Source organism: Pristiophorus japonicus, chromosome 10 (genome assembly GCF_044704955.1).
Source record: "Pristiophorus japonicus isolate sPriJap1 chromosome 10, sPriJap1.hap1, whole genome shotgun sequence".
In the NCBI taxonomy this organism is placed as follows: domain Eukaryota; kingdom Metazoa; phylum Chordata; class Chondrichthyes; family Pristiophoridae; genus Pristiophorus; species Pristiophorus japonicus.
Window position 1 is genome coordinate 183797787 of NC_091986.1, and position 21552 is coordinate 183819338.

Sequence of the window (21552 nt, forward strand, 5' to 3'; positions counted from 1 at the left end):
CGTGTTGCACCTGCAAACACAAAGTTCCAGATCTGCGTCTATCCCTGGCCACCAAACGTGTGACCTGGCAATTGCCTTCATCGTGACAATGCCCGGGTGCTCATTGTGGAGTTCTCTGATGAACACCTCTCTGCCCATCTGGGGCATGACTACGCGGTTTCCCCACAGTAGGCAATCGGCTTGAATTGAGAGTTCGTCCCTGCGCCTGTGAAATGGTTTAAATTCCTCAGGGCATGCCCTGTACGTGGCTGCCCAGTCCCCATTCAGGACACATTTCTTGACTAGAGATAATAGCGGGTCTCTATTTGTCCAGACTTTAATCTGACAGGCTGTCACGGGTGAGCCTTCGCTTCCGAAAGCTTCAACAGCCATGACCATCTCAGCAGCATGCTCGGTAGCCCCCTCAGTGGTGGCTAGTGGGAGCCTGCTGAGTGCATCGGCGCAGTTTTTGGTGCCCGGTCTGTGCCGAATTGTGTAGTCATAGGCGGCTAACGTGAGTGCCCACCTCTGTATGCGGGCCGATGCATTTGCATTTATGGCCTTGTTGTCGGCCAAAAGGGACGTTAGGGGTTTGTGATCTGTCTCCAGCTCAAGTTTCCTGCCAAACAGGTACTGGTGCATTTTCTTTACTGCATATACACATGCGAGCGCTTCCTTTTCTACCATCCCGTAGCCCCTTTTTGCCTGGGACAGACTTCTGGAGGCATAAGCTATCGGCTGTAACTGACCCTTGGCATTGACATGCTGCAACACACACCCGACACCATAGGACGACGCATCGCACGTTAACACAAGTTTCTTACATGGGTCATATAGCGTTAACAGATTGTTGGAACATAACAAATTGCGTGCTCTATTAAAAGCCCTTTCCTGGCTGTCCCCCCAGACCCATTCGCGACCTTTGTGTAGGAGCACATGTAGCGGCTCTAGCAGCGTGCTCAATTTGGGAAGAAAGTTACCAAAATAGTTCAGGAGCCCCAGGAACGAACGCAGCTCCATCGTGTTACGGGGTCTGGGTGCTCTCTGGATCGCTTCCGTCTTGCACGCAGTAGGGCTGATCCCATCTGCTGCTACCCTCATCCCCAGGAATTCTATCTCTGGAGCTAGGAAGTCGCAATTCGCCTTTTTCAGTCGCAGCCCTACCCGGTCCAGTCTGTGTAGCATCTCCTCCAGGTTGTGGAGGTGTTCTTCAGTATCGTAACCCGTGATGAGGATGTCGTCCTGAAAAACTACCATCCCTGGAATCGACTTGAGGAGACTTTCCATATTTCATTGAAAGATTGCGGCGGCCGAGCGAATCCCGAATGGACATCTGTTGTACTCAAATAACCCCTTGTGTGTCGTGATGGTGGTCAGCTTCTTCGACTCACTCGCCAGCTCCTGGGTCATGTAAGCTGAGGTCAGGTCCAATTTTGAAAAAAGTTTGCCACCGGATAGCGTCGCAAAGAGGTCCTCCGCTCTCGGTAGCAGATACTGGTCTTGGAGTGACACCCGATTGATGGTGGCCTTGTAATCGCCACATATCCTGACTGACCCATCCGCCTTGAGCACCGGCACAATCGGGCTCGCCCAGTCACTGAATTCGACTGGCGAGATGATGCCTTCCCTCAGCAGGCGGTCCAATTCGCCTTCTATCTTTTCCCGCGTCACGTACGGCACCGCTCTGGCCTTGTGGTGTACTGGCCTGGCGTCCGGGTTTATGTGAATCACTACCTTGGCCCCCATGAAAGTGCCAATGCCGGGTTGAAATAATGAGTCAAATTTGTCCAGGATCTGTGAGCATGATACTCGCTCCACAGAGGAAATTGCATTGACATCGCCCCATTTTCAGTTTATGACAGCAAGCCAACTCCTCCCCAGCAGTGCGGGACCGTCCCCCGGGACAACCCAGAGTGGCAACCTGTTCTCCGAATCTTTGTGGGTCACGACTACCGTGGCGCTGCCTAGCACCGGAATGATCTCCTTTGTGTATGTCCATAGCTATATGTCAATCGGCAATAATTTTGGCCTCCTGGCCTTGGACGCCCACAACTTTTCAAACTGTTTGATACCCATCAGGGACTGGCTGGCCCCCGTGTCTAGCTCTATTGACACTGGGATGCCATTGAGGAGCACTTTCATCATTATCGGTGGCGTCCTGGTGTCTGAACTATATACGTGCTCCACATGAACTCGCTAAACTTCAGCTTCCAGCGATTTCCCCCAGCGTTCATTTCTGCAGGTATTTTGCTCATCTCTGCAAACTCCGGCTGAGTGTGTGCCTCCATGCCTCCAACATGAGCTGCTGTTTGAAACAAAAGGTCCCTTGCCAGTCGATCGTCCCTGACTGCCCCTGTCCTTGAGTGCGCCATTAACAGATGTTGATGGCCCCATTACTGGCCGTATTGTCCCTTGCAATGGCGTGAATCGCCGTTCAGCTTGCCATTGTCTCTGTCGAACTCCCCCTCTGGGTTCGACTACATGTTGGGGCATGCCCGACTGCCCTTGTCTGCCTGGAGAACTGTGTGCTGCTTTAACAATGTTGAATCTCTGTCCCAACCATTCTTTAACACAGTCCCTCTCGTCTGTTCTGCCCGTGGCCATGCTCGCGTGGTTTAAATCCCAGTTTCTCGTCGCCATTGATACGTCCTTACTGTACAGTATAAATGCACACGAGGCCCATGCTTGAGAGAAGGTCAATCTGTGACCTGTCCTTTATTCCATAGCACTCCAGTGATGGAAGTGGGTGGAGCTTGCCCTTTTATATCTGAAGGTCCAGGTTAGGAGTGTCTCCCACAAGTTCACCACTTGTGGTCATTGTTCTCACAGTGTACAACTTAGGTCAGATTATACATGGGTTACAATGCTGGTTGAATACATGACACAGGAGGCCATTCGGCCCATCATGTCTGTGCCGGACGAAAAAGAGCTACCCAGTCTAATCCCACTTTCCTCAACCAGAAGATAATTACGCAGAAAGTAAGCAGACACATTTGGATTAATCAGCAAATAAACATAGGGAGGAATCCAGTAAATTGTGGCAAGAGAAACTAGAGAAGGCCAATAGATTTGTCGAAGTCAAATTCACACGCACGCTTCCCTGAATTGTAAGTTTCCAATCTTAGGAAAGACATCAAATAAAACAGATGTTGTGTACCATGCTCAATCAGTTTCACAACCCTTTGCAATTGAAGGCAGGTGATTGGCTGGGAACTGAGGAACCGCCTCCTCCCAGCAGCGAGATGGCAGTGATGTGGTAAAACAACATGTTCTGGGCACACAATCTTTTCACTTCAATTCTTAAATTAAATCTAAGCAAAAAAAGCAATAAATAACCAGAAGCCAAGACCTCTACAGCAGCTCGAAGGACACGTAACTGTAAGTGGAAGCCGATTATCTCCGACCCATTTATTTATTTATTGTCAGCTTTTGAAACCTCACGGTGGAAATATTTTTTTTTCGCGGTTCCTTTTTAAATGTTTACTCCAACACAATATTTACATAAAGCAATAAAACCCAGAGCTTGATCTATTAATATCTCGCTTCCTTAAATGTGCACGAGCCCGGCGCGGAATCTCAGCCTGGCGCAACTTTCCGAGCCTAACGCCAGGGTATTTCCCATTGATACCTTGTGCACTTTGTTTTAAAAACGTGAAAAGGCTTATACATGCACCACCACGGACCACCACAGATTAATGCATCAACAATAGGCGGGGTTTTTTTTGCAAATAAAAGTAAAATGCAACTTTAAGTATTACTATATTTTTTTTAATGTAGATCAACCATTATAAATTGGCAGCATTTGCATTCTTGTGCAGTCGATGTGAGGGTATGTGCGGAGGGAGTCAGTCTGATTATTGGTCCCAGAGGGAGCCGGCACCCTGCCCTCTCTGAACCCTGAAAGTTTTTCTTTCATTGATTTGACTGGACGTGATGTAAGTGCGGGGGCGGAGCAGAGCCGGAAGTTTGCAGAGAGCGCTGCTCTGATGCAACCTTTGGGATTTCATGGAGTTGGCAGACGTTCCAACGAATTAAAGAGGCGCGAGTGGGATTTGAGCGGAGCGAGAGGCCAGTGACCGGTTGCAGCTTTTGAGCGGAGTGGAGAGGCCAGTGACCGGTTGCAGCTTCAGTTTGTGGATCAAAGGGCATTCTGTACATGTGAGCCGGACACGTGTTAATGAGCTCCTTCTCATCAGTGCTGGCTGGCTGCATTCATGATGTTCTGACTGCCAGAGATTCACAAGGAAGTGGTGGTAATGATTTTCTATTGCATTATTTTTCTAAATGGATATGCATTTATTTTTAAAGGCGGACTTTCATACTAATTACTTGCAATGAAATCTGCAATTTGAGCTGTAGACGTTGTAAAGTATGTGATCTGTTGCCAAACGGTCGGGGGTTAAATGCTAAAATTCTGAAAGGAGTCGTGTCGTGTCATGTCGTGTCGCTACACCTTCCCTTGCCACTGTTCCACGCAGGCTCTGGCTGGAGAGTTGAAGTCCCTCAGATCTTTCGGTCTGTATGACTCTGGGAGTAGCGAGCATTCTAGGAGATGCTCCATGGGCAGTTAGCCTGGAACACCAGCACTTAAAAGTAACCAGTAGAAGTTGCCCAGGAGTAGCCTAGGGTGACATTCTCTTCTGGAGGAAGGTGTCCCTGACACTGCAATTGTCTTCTGCTTGTTGCCTTATTCTCCTTGCCTCCATGTGTTGCTGTTCCTCCTCCTCCTCCACCTCCACCTCCCATAAGGATGCATTCTGAGTAGGACTACTCCTATTCTCTTCCAACATCTCCCCACGATCATCCAGCTGGGTGGGATTGCACTTGCCTGGTTCCATTCTTATCTATCTTCCTGAGGATCGCATCATAGTCAGAGAATCACCTGCAATGGCTTCGCTTCCCGCCCCCGCATCGTTGCCTCTGGTGTCCCCCAAAGATCTATCCTTCGTCCCCATCTATTTCTCATCTACATGTTGCCCCTTGGTGACATCATCTGAAAACACAACGTCAGTTTCCACATGTACCCTGATAACACCCAGCTCTACCTCACTCCCACTTCTCACGACCACTCCACGACTTCTAAATTGTCAGACTGCTTATCCGACGTCCAGTTCTGGATGAGCAGAAATTTTCTCCAAATGAATATTGGGAAGACCAAAGCCATTGTTTTCGGTCCCTGCCACAAACTCTGTTCCCTAGCCACTGATTCCAGCCATCTCCCCAACTTCTGTCTGAGGCTGAACCAGACTGTTCGCAACCTTGGTGTCATAGTTGACCCTGCAATGAGCTTTCGACCACATATCCGCAGCATAACTAAGACCGCCTATTTCCACCTTTTGTAACATCGCCTGTCTCCGCCGTTGCCTCAGCTCATCTACTGCTGAAGTCCTCATCCATGCCTTTGTTATCTCTAGCCTTGATTATTTCAATGCACTCCTGGCTGGCCTCCCACATTTTACCCGACATAAACGAGTGGTGATCCAAAACTCGGCTGACGTGTCCTAATTCGCACTAAGTCCCGCTCACCCATCACCCCTGTGCTCGCTGACCTACATTGGCTTCCGGTTAAGCAATGCCTCGATTTCAAAATTCTCATCTTATTTTCAAATCCCTCAATGGCCTTGCCCCTCCCTATCTCTGTAATCTCCTCCAGCCCCCCCCCCCCCCCCCCCCCGAGATGTCTGCACTCCTCTAATTCTGCCCTCTTGAGAATGCCTGATTATAATCGCGTCACCATTGCTGGTTGTGTCTTCTGTTGCCCAGGCCCCAAACTCTGGAACTCTAGGAATTTGAGTACATAAATCTAGGCTGACACTCCGGTGCAGTGTCGATGGAGTGCTGCACTGTCGGAGTTGCCATTTTTCAGATGAGACATTAAATCGAGGCTCCGTCTGTCCTCTCGGATGAATGTAAAAGATCCCATGGCACTATTTTGAAGAAGAACAGGGGAGTTATCCCCGGTGTCCTGGCCAATATTTATCCCTAAATCAACACAACAAAAACAGATTATTTGGTCATTATCCCATTGCTGTTTGTGAGAGTTTGCTGTGCACAAGTTGGCTGCCATGTTTTTCACATCACAACAATGACTACACTCCAAAAAGTACTTCATTGGCTGTAAAGCGCTTTGAGATGTCTGGTCGTGAAAGGTGCTATATAAATACAAGTCTGTCTTTTTTTCTACCTCTTATTCCTCCTTTAAGACACTCTTTAAAACATGCCTAGTTGACCAAGCTTTTGGTCACCTGCGCTAATTTTTACTTGTGTGGCTCTGTGTCAAATTTTTTTATCTCTCAATACTCCTGTGAAGTGCCATGGGACCTTTCACTATGTTAAAGGTGCTATATAAATACAAGTTGTTCTTATGTGAGCGGGGGTAGGGGGGATAGAAAAATATAGGGGTGGAATGAAAGTAGCACTAGTGGAGTGGGGTAGGTCAGTCCAAATGCTAAATGAAAGCATAAAATTACAAATACATATTGATAGATTGTGAACGGGCAAAACTGTGGCAAATGGATTTCATTGTTGGCAAATGTGAGGCCATCCACTTTGGACCTTTTTCTAAATGGTGAAAGGCTAAACGCAGTGGTGGTTCAAAGAGACTTTGGTGGTGGGAGGCTCCAGGTACATAGATCATTAAAATGTCATGAACAGGTACAGAAAATAATCAAAAAGGCGAATGGAATGCTGGCTTTTATATCTAGAGGACCAGAATATAAGGAGGCAGAAATTATGCTACAGCTATACAAAGCCCTGATTAGACCAAACCTGGGGTACTGTGAGCAGTTCTTGGCACCACACGTTAGGTATGATATATTGGCCTCTGAGGGAGCGCAGCGTAGGTTTACCAGAATGCCAGACATGAGACTCCCAAAGCAAGCACTCTACTCGGAACTCCTTCACGGCAAACGAGCCAAAGGTGTTCAGAGGAAACGTTACAAGGACACCCTCCAAAGGCCACCCTAAGTGGAGGAAGTGCATCCGGAAGGGCGCTGAGCACCTCGAGCCTCATCGCCGAGAGCATGCAGAAATCAAGCGCAGGCAGCAGAAAGAGTGTGCGGCAAACCGGTCCCACCCTCCCTTACCCTCAACGACTAATCTGTCCCACCTGTGGCAGGGACTGTGGTTCTTGTATCTGTTCAGCCACCTAAGGATTCATTTTAAGAGTGGAAGCAAGTCTTCCTCAATTCCGAGGGACTGCCTATGATGACCCGGACTCCAGTGGTTAAGTTGCGAGGAGAAATTACACAAACTAGGGTTGTATTCCCTGGAATTTAGACTGTAAAGGGGTGATTTGATTGAAGTTTTCAAGAAATTAAGGGGAACAGATAGGGTAGATCGAGAGAAATTATTTCTGCTGGTTGGGAGTCTAGGACTAGAGGGCATAGTCTAAAGACCTTTCAGGAGTGAAATTAGGAAACACTTCTACACACACAGGATAGTAGAAGTTTGGAACTCTTCCACAAATGGCAATTGATGCTAGATCAATGGTTAATTTTAAATCTGAGATCGATAGATTTTTGTTAACCAAAGTTATTGAGAGGGATGGGGCAAAGGCGGCTGGGTATATGGAGCTAGGTGGCAAATCTGCCATGATCTCATTGAATGGCGGAACAGACTCGAGGGGCTAAATAGGCCGTTCCATGTTCACATGGGTCGAGCTTTCTCAGAATGCAACAGTGGCATAAAAGCAGATAACTCCTGGGCACAGTGCCACTCATCCTATGATGGTTTTGCTGGTACTGGTTGATAGAGGAGTGTTGAACACCACCAACAATGCAGCGCTTGTTCTCTTGCACTAAAGTGTCAGCTAAAATAAAGACCTGAGGTCCCTCGCTAAAAAATGAATTCCCTGAACTTGGGGTCGGAGGCTTTCCACGGGGAAATGCCTCCGATCCGCAAATAAAATGTGCACATACCTGGTGGTCCGGGAGGTCCGGAGACTTGTTGTCCTGGGCCTGTCTGGGTACCCGCAGGTAGAGGCCCACATATCCCAGGGGCGCAGGCGGTTCGCAAGCACCCCTGGAATCACATGGGCCAGCCCAATGAATGACAGAAGGGAATCCCTATTCCGTACATACGGAATCCTCATAAGCATGAATGGGAATACCCCCAAAAATACATGTACACATCAAATAATTATTTTTTTTAAATTACAGATTTAAAATTAATTAAAATGCCATTTAATTCGATATTTAAAACACAAATTTTATATTTTGAAAAATAAATGTTAATGTTTTAAAGGGGCTAAAAATAACCACCTCGTACAAGTTTTTTAACCTTTAAATGATAAAAAAAAACATGAAAATATTTTTTTTCAAAAACTCTTGTGCTGGTAAAAGCAGACCTTATGCCTGCATTTACCAGGGGTGAGAATTTCACAGACATTCGTTGGGCAGAAGTTGGGTAAATAGCCCAACTTCGGCCCACGGATACCCTTTTTCCGGGAATGCAGATGATCTGTCAAGAAGATTCTTGACCGATTGCAAGTTCTGGGTTTTTGCACATGCGCCTTGCGCACAAAAACCTGGAACGTGCATAGCCCCAGGGCCCACAAATTACGGGCCATAAAAGGAACTCCATTTTAGTGCAGTCAGCAGCTTCTGTGCCATTAATGTGTTAGCGATTATTTTCCCCTTTTATCTTTATGGCAAGTTGATAATCTGCCCGCCCATCTGGTGGCGGTGTTCAACACTCCTATCGACTAGTACCACCAAAACCGATAATCTGGTCATTTACTGTTTGGGGCCTTGCTGTTTGCATATTGGCTGCTGTGTTTGCAATGCAACAGTCACTATACTTCAAAAGTAATTATTTGGCTGTGAATTGCTCTCGGATATTGCTCTCGGATATCCTGAGGATATGATGGACACTACATAAATATAAATCTAGCTGTGGAGTTTGTTTTCCTAAAACGGAGAACGCACTTTTCCCCACTAAGAAGTGTGGTGACTCTATCATGGACTTTGCTCTGCTGCCACGACCTGTGATCTCCCACTTTAAAGAATACTAAATGGGAAAGAAATCGAGCAGTGCTGTTAATATCTTTATTGCCCTCAATCCACGTTCTCAATGGAACCCTGGTTGCTCCTGTCATTGAAATGTTGCAAGGTATGCCGGGAAGGAACTTCAGTCTGTTAGCATTGGATTCGAGAAATAAATTCTATTATAGATTGACATTGTAAACTGTGGCACATGGGGATTCTTCTGACAATGAAGAAGTGGCTAGGCTGCCAGCAAGGTTTTTAATTGAATTGTGATATGCGTGTGTATTTGGAGTTGCATTCATGAATCTGAAATATAGCTTCTGTGTTTTTAAAAATTTCATAGTTATTACTTCGTGGTTAGAGTCTATATATGTCGTGAGCTGCAAGCTAACCACTTTTACAAGGCATGATGGTGGGTAAACAGAGCATCCTCACGGTTTGACAAAGGTTACCTAGCAACCACCCAGCACTCATGAGCAGGGCTCAATAACTGATTAAAATGGTTCCAGTGTTCATTGTCAAGACAAGAATGTTGCGGGCATGCGCAAGAGGTCAGAATTGGAGGAGCGCAGAGATCGGAGGGTTGTAGACAATATTTCCTTTAAGCTGCGCAGCTCTCTGGACCTCCCGCGCAGCTGGCTTTTCAATAGGAACAAACACGCATGCGTGGAGTTTTGAACAGGCTGCGCACCCCCAAAAAAAATTAACGGTAACATTCGTTGTAGGGTTGGAGGGATTTGTAAACCAGGATGAGACTTTTAAAATTGAGGCATTGCTGGACTGGAAGCCAATGTAGATCAATGAGCACAGGGGTACTGGATGAATGGATATGGGCAGCAGAGTTTTGGATGAGCTCAAGTTTATGTAGGATGGGAGGCCAGCCAGGAGAACATTGGAATAGTCAAGTCTAGAGGTAACAAAGGCATGGATGAAGATGGAGGTTGAAATCACCGAGGATGAGAAGTCGCTTGGTGCTAAAGGAGGAAAGCAGTGAAGATATCTCGATGAGAAATTTGGCATGGTACTTGGGTGGGCGGTGGAGAAGGAGCATTTTAAATGAGGTGTGGTAGTGGAAAAAGGTGAGATGCTCAGTGGAGTATGGGGACAGACCAAGATGTGATTTGGTGATGAGAGCCACACTGCTACGGCGGTAGTTTGGGCAGGGCATGTGGTGGAAGGTATAGCAAGAAGGAGAGGCTTCATTAAAGGAGGCGGTGTCATCACCCCTCAACAAGGTTTCGGTCAACGCCATGATGTTGATGCAATCTTCCGCAATAAGCTCATAGATGGCAAGGGCCTTGTTCACAATTGAAGGGGCATTCTGGCGGGAATTGTAGAGGGGCAGTGACAACTGATCCGCTGGAAGAGTCCACAGGGTCAGCATTGAGAGGGGTGAGTGGGATGGGAAGGAAGGTTGTAAAGATTATCCTCCAGCGGGCATGCTGGGCGGGAAGGTCGGTGAGCGAGTGAGGTGGGGCAATTGGGTTTGCTGCTCGTAAGAAGGAAGCAACGAGTGTCTCGAATGGGCCCTTTGAAGGATGTCAAGAGAGGAACAGAGGGAGTCGAGCCTGGGACAGCGGCAGGTGAGTTGGAAGGTCGAGGAGTGCTGAAGGTTTTGGGTAGAGATTTGGACAGACAGAGTACTCTAGAGGGGAGAAATGAAAGGAGGCATGACGACTTGAGAGAGTGGTCTAGGAAGGGTAAAGGGGGAATAGAGTGATGGGTTTGGAGCGGCAGCCAAAACGTGCACATGAATGGGCACGTAAACTCAAGTTACATGGGCCTGGTTACACAGCAAGATTAGGATAGATAAGTCCTGGAAATTTCTTTACCTAGAATGTAGAATCTGCTACCACATGGATTAGTTGAGGCGAATAGCATAGATGCAATTAAGGGGAAGCTAGATAAGTACATAAGGGAGAAAGAGTGAGATGGAGGAGTCGCGTGTGGTGCATAAACACTGGCAAATACCAGTTCGACCTGTACATGTAACATCTCCTTTTGCTTGAGCCTACTGAGGCAAATTGCTATCATCCCACTGGCTGAAAGGACTACTCCGAGCAGAGCAGGTATTGAAGCTGAGGCCTTGCGTTAAATTGCTCACCACTGCACCAGCTAATCTATTTTCTCAGTGAACCTTGGGAGTCCTTACCACGCAGGAGTAAGCCATTCGGCTCTTCTAGCCTGCACCGCCATTCAATGAGTTCATGGCTGAACATGCAACTTCAGTACCCCATTCCTGCTTTCTCGCCATACCCCTTGATCCCCCGAGTAGTAAGGACTTCAACTAACTCCTTTTTGAATATATTTAGTGAATTGGCCTCAACAACTTTCTGTGGTAGAGAATTCCACAGGTTCACTACTCTCTGGATGAAGAAGTTTCTCCTCATCTCGGTCCTAAATGGCTTACCCCTTATCCTTAGACTGTGACCCCTGGTTCTGGACTTCCCCAACATTGGGAACATTCTTCCTGCATCTAACCTGTTTGAACCCATCAGAATTTTAAACGTTTCTATGAGGTCCCCTCTCATTCTTCTGAACTCCAGTGAATACAAGCCCAGTTGATCCAGTCTTTCTTGATAGGTCAGTCCCGCCATCCTGGGAATCAGTCTGGTGAACGTTCGCTGCACTCCCTCAATAGCAAGAATGTCCTTCCTCAAGTTAGGAGACCAAAACTGTACACGATATTCCAGGTGTGGCCTCACCAAGGCCCTGTACAACTGTAGCAACACCTCCCTGCCCCTGTACTCAAATTCCCTCGCTATGAAGGCCAACATGCCATTTGCTTTCTTAACCGCCTGCTGTACCTGCATGCCAACCTTCAATGACTGATGTACCATGACACCAGGTCTCGTTGCACCTCCCCTTTTCCTAATCTGTCACCATTCAGATAATAGTCTGTCTCTCTGTTTTTACCACCAAAGTGGATAACCTCACATTTATCCACATTATACTTCATCTGCCATGCATTTGCCCACTCACCTAACCTATCCAAGTCACTCTGCAGACTCATAGCATCCTCCTCGCAGCTCACACTGCCACCCAACTTAGTGTCATCTGCAAATTTGGAGATACAACATTTAATCCCCTCGTCTAAATCATTAATGTACAGTGTAAACAGCTGGGGCCCCAGCACAGAACCGTGCGGTACCCCACTAGTCATTGCCTGCCATTCTGAAAAGTACTCCTACTTTTTGCTTCCTGTCTGACAACCAGTTCTCAATCCATGTCAGCACACTACCCCCAATCCCATGTGCTTTAACTTTGCACATTAATCTCTTGTGTGGGACCTTGTCGAAAGCCTTCTGAAAGTCCAAATATACCACATCAACTGGTTCTCCCTTGTCCACTCTACTGGAAACATCCTCAAAAAATTCCAGAAGATTTGTCAAGCATGATTTCCCTTTCACAAATCCATGCTGACTTGGACCTATCATGTCACCTCTTTCCAAATGCGCTGCTATGACATCCTTAATAATTGATTCCATCATTTTACCCACTACTGAGGTCAGGCTGACCGGTCTATAATTCCCTGTTTTCTCTCTCCCTCCTTTTTTAAAAAGTGGGGTTACATTGGCTACCCTCCACTCGATAGGAACTGATCCAGAGTCAATTGAATGTTGGAAAATGACTGTCAATGCATCCGCTATTTCCAAGGCCACCTCCTTAAGTACTCTGGGATGCAGTCCATCAGGCCCTGGGGATTCATCGGCCTTCAATCCCATCAATTTCCCCATCACAATTTCCCGACTAATAAGGATTTCCCTCAGTTCCTCCTCCTTACTAGACCCTCTGACCCCTTTTATATCCGGAAGGTTGTTTGTGTCCTTCTTAGTGAATACTGAACCAAAGTACTTGTTCAATTGGTCTGCCATTTCTTTGTTCCCACCACTACTACAATATTCTTTTGAAAATATTTGCGTCCATAGATATTGAGGTCGCCAAGCCAAAAATAATAGTGTTTAATCTGTGCTGTATAACACTGCTGAAATTTCTAAGAGCCATCTGTATGAACCGCTGCCGCACTAGGTATGAAAAATACTGAAATAGATAAACATGAAAGAATAAGTCAGTTGTGTCACTGGCCCGGAATCTCTTCAAAAAGCTTAATCTGAAAGTTATGTCACAATTTATGTCGGTTCCTACACCGATCCATCTGTCAAGTACTTCTGCTGAAATTTCCTGCCAGTGTTATTAGCATGACATAAAAAAAACAGCCTATACCAGCGGAATTCAGCATAAACGAGCGCCAGGAAATGGCGCAACTTCTAAATTTAATATTAACTAAAAAATGTGTAAGTTCCAATCCAAAGCTTTGGAAGAATACTTAAAGATCCTTTTGAAGCCATTTCACCCATTTGGGTCCTTGTATATTTTCCTTTTTTCAGCAGGATAATAAGCTTTAAGAGCAAAGCTGGATGCTAAAGTTAGCAAACACAGTCAACGGATATACCAGGCGAGCTTCTTAAACTAAAATACAAATTATCCTTGCATCACACAAGATGAGCATTATTTCAAATTAGTTGGAAGTTGTCAAGCTAGAAAAGTAACCACAAAGCTGACTGATACAGAAATCCAATGTAACTGAGTGCATAAGGCTATTACTTACCTAATTTGCAATTTAAAACTTTGTCTTTGTCAGAGGATAAGGTGGTGGGTGACGTTCTTGGCCAAACAGTGCATATTAAGCATTGTATCAATGTAAGGACACAGACAGATAGACATTGTTGTATGGGTCCAAAACACTTCATCGTGTCGTTGGGAAGAGTTGCGCTAAATGGCATCACAACACAAACATAGAAAGTAGATGCAGGAGTAGGCCATTCGGCCCTTCGAGCCTGCACCACCATTCAATAAGATCATGGCTGATCATTTCCTCAGTACCCCTTTCCTGCTTTCTCTCCATACCCCTTGATCCCTTTAGCCGTAAGGGCCACATCTAACTCCCTTTTGAATATATCTAACGAACTGGCCTCAACCACTTTCTGTGGTAGAGAATTCCACAGGTTCACAATTCTCTGAGTGAAGAAGTTTCTCCTCATCTCGGTCCTAAATGGCTTACCCCTTATCCTTAGATTGTGACCCCTGGTTCTGGACTTCCCCAACATCGGGAACATTCTTCCTGCATCTAACCTGTCCAATCCCGTCAGAACTTTATATGTTTCTATGAGATCCCCTCTCATTCTTCTAAATTCCAATGAATATAAGCCTAGTCGATCCAGTCTTTCTTCATATGTCAGTCCTGCCATCCTGGGAATCAGCCTGGTGAACCTTTGCTGCACTCCCTCAATAGCAAGAATGTCCTTCCTCAGATTAGGAGACCAAAACTGCACCAAATACTCAAGGTGTGGTCTCACCAAGGCCCTGTACAACTGCAGTAAGACCTCCCTGCTCCTATACTCAAATCCCTTCGCTATAAAGGCCAGCATGCCATTTGCTTTCTTTACTGCCTGCTGTACCTGCATGCCTACCTTCAATGACTGATGTACCATGACACCCAGGTCTCGTTGCACCTCCCCTTTTACTAATCTATCACCATTCAGATAATCTGCCTTCCTGTTTTTGCCACCAAAGTGGATAACCTCAAACTCACCACATTATACTGCATCTGCCCATTCTCCTAACCTGTCCAAGTCCCCTTGCAGCCTCCTAGCATCCTCCTCGCAGCTCGAACTGCCACCCAGCTTAGTGTCATCTGCAAACTTGGAGATATTACAATCAATTCCTTCATCTAAAACATTAATATATATTGTAAATAGCTGGTGCCCCAGCACTGAACCCTGTGGCACCCCACTAGTCACTGCCTGCCATTCTGAAAAGGACCTGTTTGTTCCCACTCTTTGCTTCCTCTCTGCCAACCAGTTCTCTATCCACGTCAATGCAATGCCCCCAATATCATGTGCCTTAATTTTGCACACTGATCACTTGTGTTGGACCTTTTCAAAAGCCTTTTGAAAGTCCAAATACACCACATCCACTGGTTCTCCCTTATCCACTCTACTAGATACATCCTCAAAAAACTTGAAGATTTGTCAAGCATGATTTCCCTTTCATAAATCCATGCTGACCTGGACCGATCCTGTCGCTGCTTTCCAAATGTGCTGCTATTACATCTTTAATAATTGATTCCAGCATTTTCCCCACCACCAATGTCAGGCTAATGGTCTATAATTCTGTGTTTTCTCTCCCTCCTTTTTTTTTTAAAAGTGGGGTGACATTAGCTGCTCTCCAATCATAGGAACTGATCCAGAGTCAATGGAATGTTGGAAAATGACCACCAATGCATCTACTATTTCTAGGGCCACTTCCTTAAGTACTCTGGGATGCAGACTATCAGGCCCTGGGAATTTATTGGCCTTCAGTCCCTTCAATACCCTAACACCATTTCCTGACTAATAAGGATTTCTCTCAGTTTCCCCCTTCTTGCTAGACCCTCAGCCCCCTAGTATTTTCGGGAGGTTATTCGTGTCTTCCTTCGTGAAGACAAAACCAAAGTATTTGTTCAATTGGTCTGCCATTTCCCTGTTCCCCATTATGAATTCCCCTGATTCTGACTGCAAGGAACCTACATTAGTCTTCACTAATCTTTTTCTCTTCACATATCTGTAGAAGCTTTTGCAGTCAGTTTTTATGTTCCCTGCAAGTTTACTCTCATACTCTATTTTCCCCCTCTTAATTAAACCCTTAGTCCTCCTCTGAATTCTAAATTTCTCACCGTCCTCAGGTTTGCTGCTTTTTCTAGCCAATTTATATGCCTCCTCCTTGGATTTAACACTTTCCCTAATTTCCCTTGTTGGCCACGGTTGAGCCACCTTCCCTTTTTTTATTCTTACGCCACACAGGGATGTACAACTGTTGTAGTTCATCCATGCGATATTTAAATGTCTGCCATTGCCTATCTACCATCAACCCTTTAAGTATCATTCTCCAGACTATTCTAGGCAATTCACGTCTCATACCGTCGAAGTTTCCTTTCTTTAAGTTCAGGACCCTAGTCTTTGAATCAACTGTGTCACTCTCCATCTTAATGAAGAATTCTACTATATTTATGGTCACTCTTCCCCAATCGACCAGATTGCTAATTAATCCTCTCTCGTTACACAAGACCCAGTCTAGGATGGCTTGCTCTCTCGTTGGTTCCTCGACATATTGGTCTAGAAAACCACTCCAGGAAATCCTCCTCCACAGCATTGCTACCAGTTTGGTTAGCCCAATCAATATGCAGATTAAAGTCACCCATGATAACTGCTGTACCCTTATTGCACGCGCCCCTAATTTCCTGTTTGATGCCATCCCCAACCTCCCTACTACTGTTTGGTTTGTACACAACTCCCACTAACGTTTTCTGCTCTTTGGTGTTTCGCAGCTCTACCTATATAGATTCCGCATCATCTACGCTAATGTCCTTCCTCACTATTGCGTTAATCTCCTCTTTAACCAGTAACGCTACCCCACCTTCTTTTTCTTCCTGTCCGTCCTTCCTGAATATTGAATACCCCTGGATGTTGAGTTCCCAGCCTTGGTTACCTTGGAGCCATGTCTCCGTAATCCCAATTACATCATATCCGTTAACAGCTATCTGCGCAGTCAATTCGTCCACCTTATTACGAATGCTCTTCACTTTGAGGCACAGAGTCTTCAGGCTTGTTTTTTGAACACTCTTTGTCCTTTTAGAATTATGTTGTAATGTGGCCCTTTTTGATTTTTGCCCTTGATTTCTCTGCCTTTTGCTTTTCTCCTTCCTATCTTTTGCTTCTGCCCCCTTTTTAATTCCCTCTGCCTCCCTGCATAGATTCCCACCCGCCTGCCTTTTTAATTTTAAACCCTCCCCAACAGCACTAGCAAACACTCCGCCTAGGGCATTGGTTCCAGTCCATCCGGTTTGTACTGGTCCCACCTCCCCCAAAACCGGTTCCAATGTCCCAGGAATTTGAATCCCTCCCTCCTGCACCACTCCTCAAGCCATTTATTCATCTGAGCTATCCTGCAATTCCTACTCTGACTAGCACGTGGCACTGGTAGCAATCCTGAGATTACTACCTTTTTGAGGTCCTACTTTTTATTTTAACTCCTAGCTCCCTAAATTCAGTTTGTAGGACCTCATCCCGTTTTTTACCTATATCGTTGGTACCTATATGTACCACGGCAGCTGGCTGTTCCCCCTCCCCCTCCAGAATGCAGTGCAGCCACTCCGAGACATCTTTGACCCTTGCACCAGGGAGGCAACATACCATCCTGGAGTCTCGTTTGCGGCCGCAGAAACGCCTATCTATTCCCCTTACAATAGAAGCCACTATCACTATAGTTCTCCCACTCTTTTTCCTGCCCTCCTGTAAAGCAGAGCCACCCACGGTACGATGGACTTGGCTGCTGCTGCCTTCCCCTGATGAGTCATCTCCCCCAACAGTACCCAAAGCGATGTATCTGTTTTGGAGGGAGATGATCGCAGAGGACCCCTGCAGTACCTTCCTTGCACTGTTCTGCCTGATGGTCACCCATTCCCTATCTGCCTGTGTAACCTTTACCTGCGGTGTGACCAACTCACTAAACGTGCTATTCACGACATCCTCAGCATCGCGGATGCTCCAGAGTGAATCCATGCGCAGCTCCAGTGCCGCAATGTTTATCAATTGTATATCAATTGTATAGCAACAGCCATATATCAAATTGTATCAATTATAAATAATACCAAATGCTGTGTTATGTAATATGCAAGACCAGATTGAAGGTTCGACAATAAATGTAATTGAGAGCACAAAACTCTGGATTAATGCAAATATAAGAAATCTTAACTCAGATTTGGCTTTTAACAAGAGTATTCCTGTAAATGGAGAATAAAGCAAGTACAAACTTGCAATCATATATTGCCTTTCATGACTTTAGGATGTCCTAAAGCGTTTTACAGCCTATGAAGTGCTTTTGAAATGTAGTCACTGTTTTAATCTAATGTAGGGAAATGCAGCAGCCAATCTGTGAACAGCAATGAGATAATGACTAGATAATCTTTTTCTCGTGATGCTGGTTGAGTGATAGAAATATTGGCCAGGACACAGGGAGAATTCCCCTGCTCATGTTCTACATCCACTTGACTAAAGCAACTGTTTAACGTCTCGTCCAAAAGATGGAACATAGTAGCAGGAGTAGGCCATTCAGCCCCTCAAGCCTGTTCCGCCATTCACTGGGATCATGGCTGATCCGCGGCTGAACTCCATGGGCTCAGTTTTCCCCAGTGATTAATGCTGTTTTTTTGGAGCGCACCACTTTTTTTGGCGCAAGTTTAAAAAAAATTAAAGTTTCCCCAAGGAATATGCGCCAGTGTAACTCAGTTTATGATTTTTTTAGGTTTGTTTAATTTTGCGTCATGGGGGCGTAACCTTGTGTTTGCGGCAGTTTTTGTCAATTATGTAAGTTTGCCCCCCAAAAATTCTCCGAGGTCGGTGTACGTGATCACTCCTGAAAAACCTTCTGGTGAGTTAAGAAAAACCAGCGCGCACTGAAAAATCACACAGAAAGATACCATTGTTTTTCAGCGAAGTTTTGGAGGGAGTCAAGAACACTTACATATGCATAATAAAGATAACATTTGTTTACCTTATAACGCAGTAAATTGAAGTTTGATGGAATTCTGTAAGTTTTCATTTTTTTTCAACTGACACGACACCACCTTGTCTGCAAACAAGGCTCGAGGGTCGGAGCGTCGGCCGGCAGAATCGGTCCCATGCCGGGGCTCGGGGCTCGGCTGCAAAAGAAGCTCTGGGGTGGGTGGGGGCGGGGGAGACTGGTATGCATCCGGAAAGCATCAGAAGCCTGCACTACCCGTCAAATCAATCCTGGGTGGGTGGGGGGCTGTGGAAGGCATCAGAAGCCTGGCGGGGGGGTGTGGTGTGTGGGGGGGGCGGGGGTGTGTAGTGGGAGGGGGGCGGGAGGGTGTGGTGGGGGGGCGAGTGGTGTGGGGGCGGGGGATGGGGTGTTGGGATGGGGTGTGGGGGCGGGGATGGGGTGTGGGGGCGGGGATGGGGTGTGGGGGTGGGGATGGGGTGTGGTGGGGGGGTTGTGGGGTGGGGGATACGGTGTGAGGGGGGCGGGGGCGTGGGCGGGGGAGGGACTGGCGGGGGATGGGGTGTGGGGGGACTGTAGGGGAGGGGGCGGGGGATGGGGTGTGGTGGCGGGAATGGGGTGTTCGGAGTGTGGCGGTGGGGGGGTGGAGGGCGGGTGGTGTGGGGATGGGGTGTGGGGGGTGTGTGGGTGTGGGGGGGGTGTGGGGGCGGGGCGTGGTATGGGGCGGGCGGGTGGGGCGTGGTGTGTGGGCGAGTGGTGGGAGCGGGGCAGTGTGGGGGGTGTGGTGGTGGTGGTGGGGCAGCTGGTAATGTGGAAGGCCCAGCTTGGGCCTCTTCAGAGGCTGGTCTGGGGATTGGAGTGGCAGTTGATTCTGTCAATGGGCGCGGGGTCTGGGCATGTCCCCTTATTGCAGCAGCTAACTCCAACATTCCCTCCCTCATGTGCCCTGACTGTGTGTCAACTACCTGCAACATTCCCGCCCTCATGTTCCCGGACAGCGTTCCCATTTCTCATGAGTGTTGTTACTTCTCCCAACAGTCCCGATACTTCATCACCCATCCCACTGATGGTGTCCAGGAGTGATCGCGTAAGGTCAATGCTCTCCGCACATTGCCATCATCTGAATCACATCTGTTACATCCTGCACCTCAGGAGAGCGTGGTCGAGCTCTCCTTCCCCTCCTCACCCTGGGTGTGGCTCGCAGCATCCCAATGGGACCTGCATCCTGGGATGGTGGGGCTCTGGGTATGCCTCGCTGCACCCCACTGCAATTCCCAGCCTCGGACGGTGGGAAACCATGGAACATTCAAAGCATTACTCAGAGAAGGGGCTAGCACCTCAATGGGCAGCACCTGCACCTCCAACAAAGAGGGTGCAGCCTTGATCTACATCAAAAAGACCGGGCTGCCATGGTAACCAGGGACACAATGTGAGCTGAGGCTGCAAAGTGAAACATACAGCCAGCTCCCAACACATTTAAAGAATTGAAAAACACATAGCAGCAACTTACCTCCAACCCCGCCCGAAGGGCTTGCCGATCCGGTCCCATTCTTAGCCCGCATTCTTCTGGGCTGATCCCATTCTAGGTCCCCGGACACTCTGTGCCTCTGAACTGGGGACCGAGAATGGGACGGGACCGGACCAGTCAGCCCTTCAGGCGGTGCTGCTTAACTCTCCGGAAGGTTTTTCTACAGAGGCCACATACGCTGGCCTAAGCAGAACTGGAGTAACTCACAGCTGGCCAAACTTGCCTAAATGGCCAGAATTGACGTGGGTGGCTGGTTACGCCCCTTTTTGGCTGAAAAAAAAACTTGGCTAAAAAATTGTAACTGAGTTACACTGGTGCAAATTGATTGCGGAAACTCTGGTTTTTCAACTTGGGTCAAAAAGAGCAGCCTGCTCCAAAATAAATGGTGCAAATCACTGGGGAAAATTGAGCCCCATTATATCTAATGCACTGATCCTGGTGGTCTTGGTTGCAGTAGTTACACGTTAGCTGCAATCTTCCTGTTAAACCTGACGTGCCATTTGCTAGCACTGATCTGAATTATCCCGACTGCATCTCCAGTATATCCACCACCGTGTAGAAAGATTACTTGGGTGGAGTTTATTACCAAAATTACACCAACTTGTATTTATTTGGTGCTTTTAATGTAATAAAACGTCCCAAGGTGCTTCACAAATTTTCTTTTGACACCAAGCTATAAAAGGAGATTTTTGGGCAGATGACCCAAAGCTTGGTGGAAGAGCTAGGTTTTAAGGAGAATCTTTTTGCGAAGTGGAGAGCCTGAGAGATTTAAGGACTGAATTCCAGAGCTTAGGACCCAGGCAGCTGAAGGCACAGCCACCAATGGTGGAGTATTTAAAATTGGTGATGTTCAAAAGGTCAGAATAGGCAGAGTGCAGAGCTCTAGGGGGATTATAGGGCTGGAGGAGATTAGAGATGAGGACCATGGAGGGATTTGAAAACCAGGATGCGAATTTTAAAATTGATCTGTTGCTTAACTGGGAGCCAAGGTAAGTCAGCGAGCACAGGGGAGATGGGTGAGTGGGACATGGTGCCAGTTAGCACACGGGCAGCAGAGTTTTGGATGACCAAGTTTCTGGAGGGTGGAACTAGGGAGGCCATTGTAATAGTCAAGTCTAGAGGTGATAAAGGCGTGGAGGAGAGTTTCGGCAGCAGATATGTTGAGGTAAGGTTGGAGACTGGTGATATGATGGTGGAAATGGGCGGTCTTAGAACTGATACGAGGTAGGAAATATATTAAACTTGATAAAAGTGGACAATCGTCCTTTAATGAAAGTAAGCTCCATGTAACATAGCTCCCCTTTCTGGAGTGGTGAATGCTAACTTTCACCCATATTTTTGGGCTGCTGATGTAACATTAGTTCCCAGTGCTTTATCTGCTTTTGTAAATATCTATGAACATAGTTGCACAGAAAAACAGATCAAAGTCCTTTTTGTTTAATTTCAATTATAAATGTTATTTGTTAAATTCTTTAAAGAATGCACATCACCAGCAATATA

At 46.8% G+C, this 21552-nt stretch overlaps 1 protein-coding gene across 2 annotated transcripts in view; it reads left to right on the top strand.

The window, feature by feature from the left end:
* Nucleotides 1-3218: 3218 nt before the first annotated feature.
* The window catches only part of LOC139275228 (mitochondrial ornithine transporter 1-like), a 51670-nt gene continuing 33336 nt past the window's right edge, over nt 3219-21552 (top strand). Inside the window, exon 1 of one of the 2 annotated variants that reach the window (XM_070892390.1) lies at nt 3219-3357. The gene's annotated coding sequence lies outside the window, so the exon portion shown is untranslated. Of the gene's footprint in view, nt 3358-3942; nt 4233-21552 lie in introns of those variants that run through there. The other variant, XM_070892391.1, reaches the window with a different exon arrangement.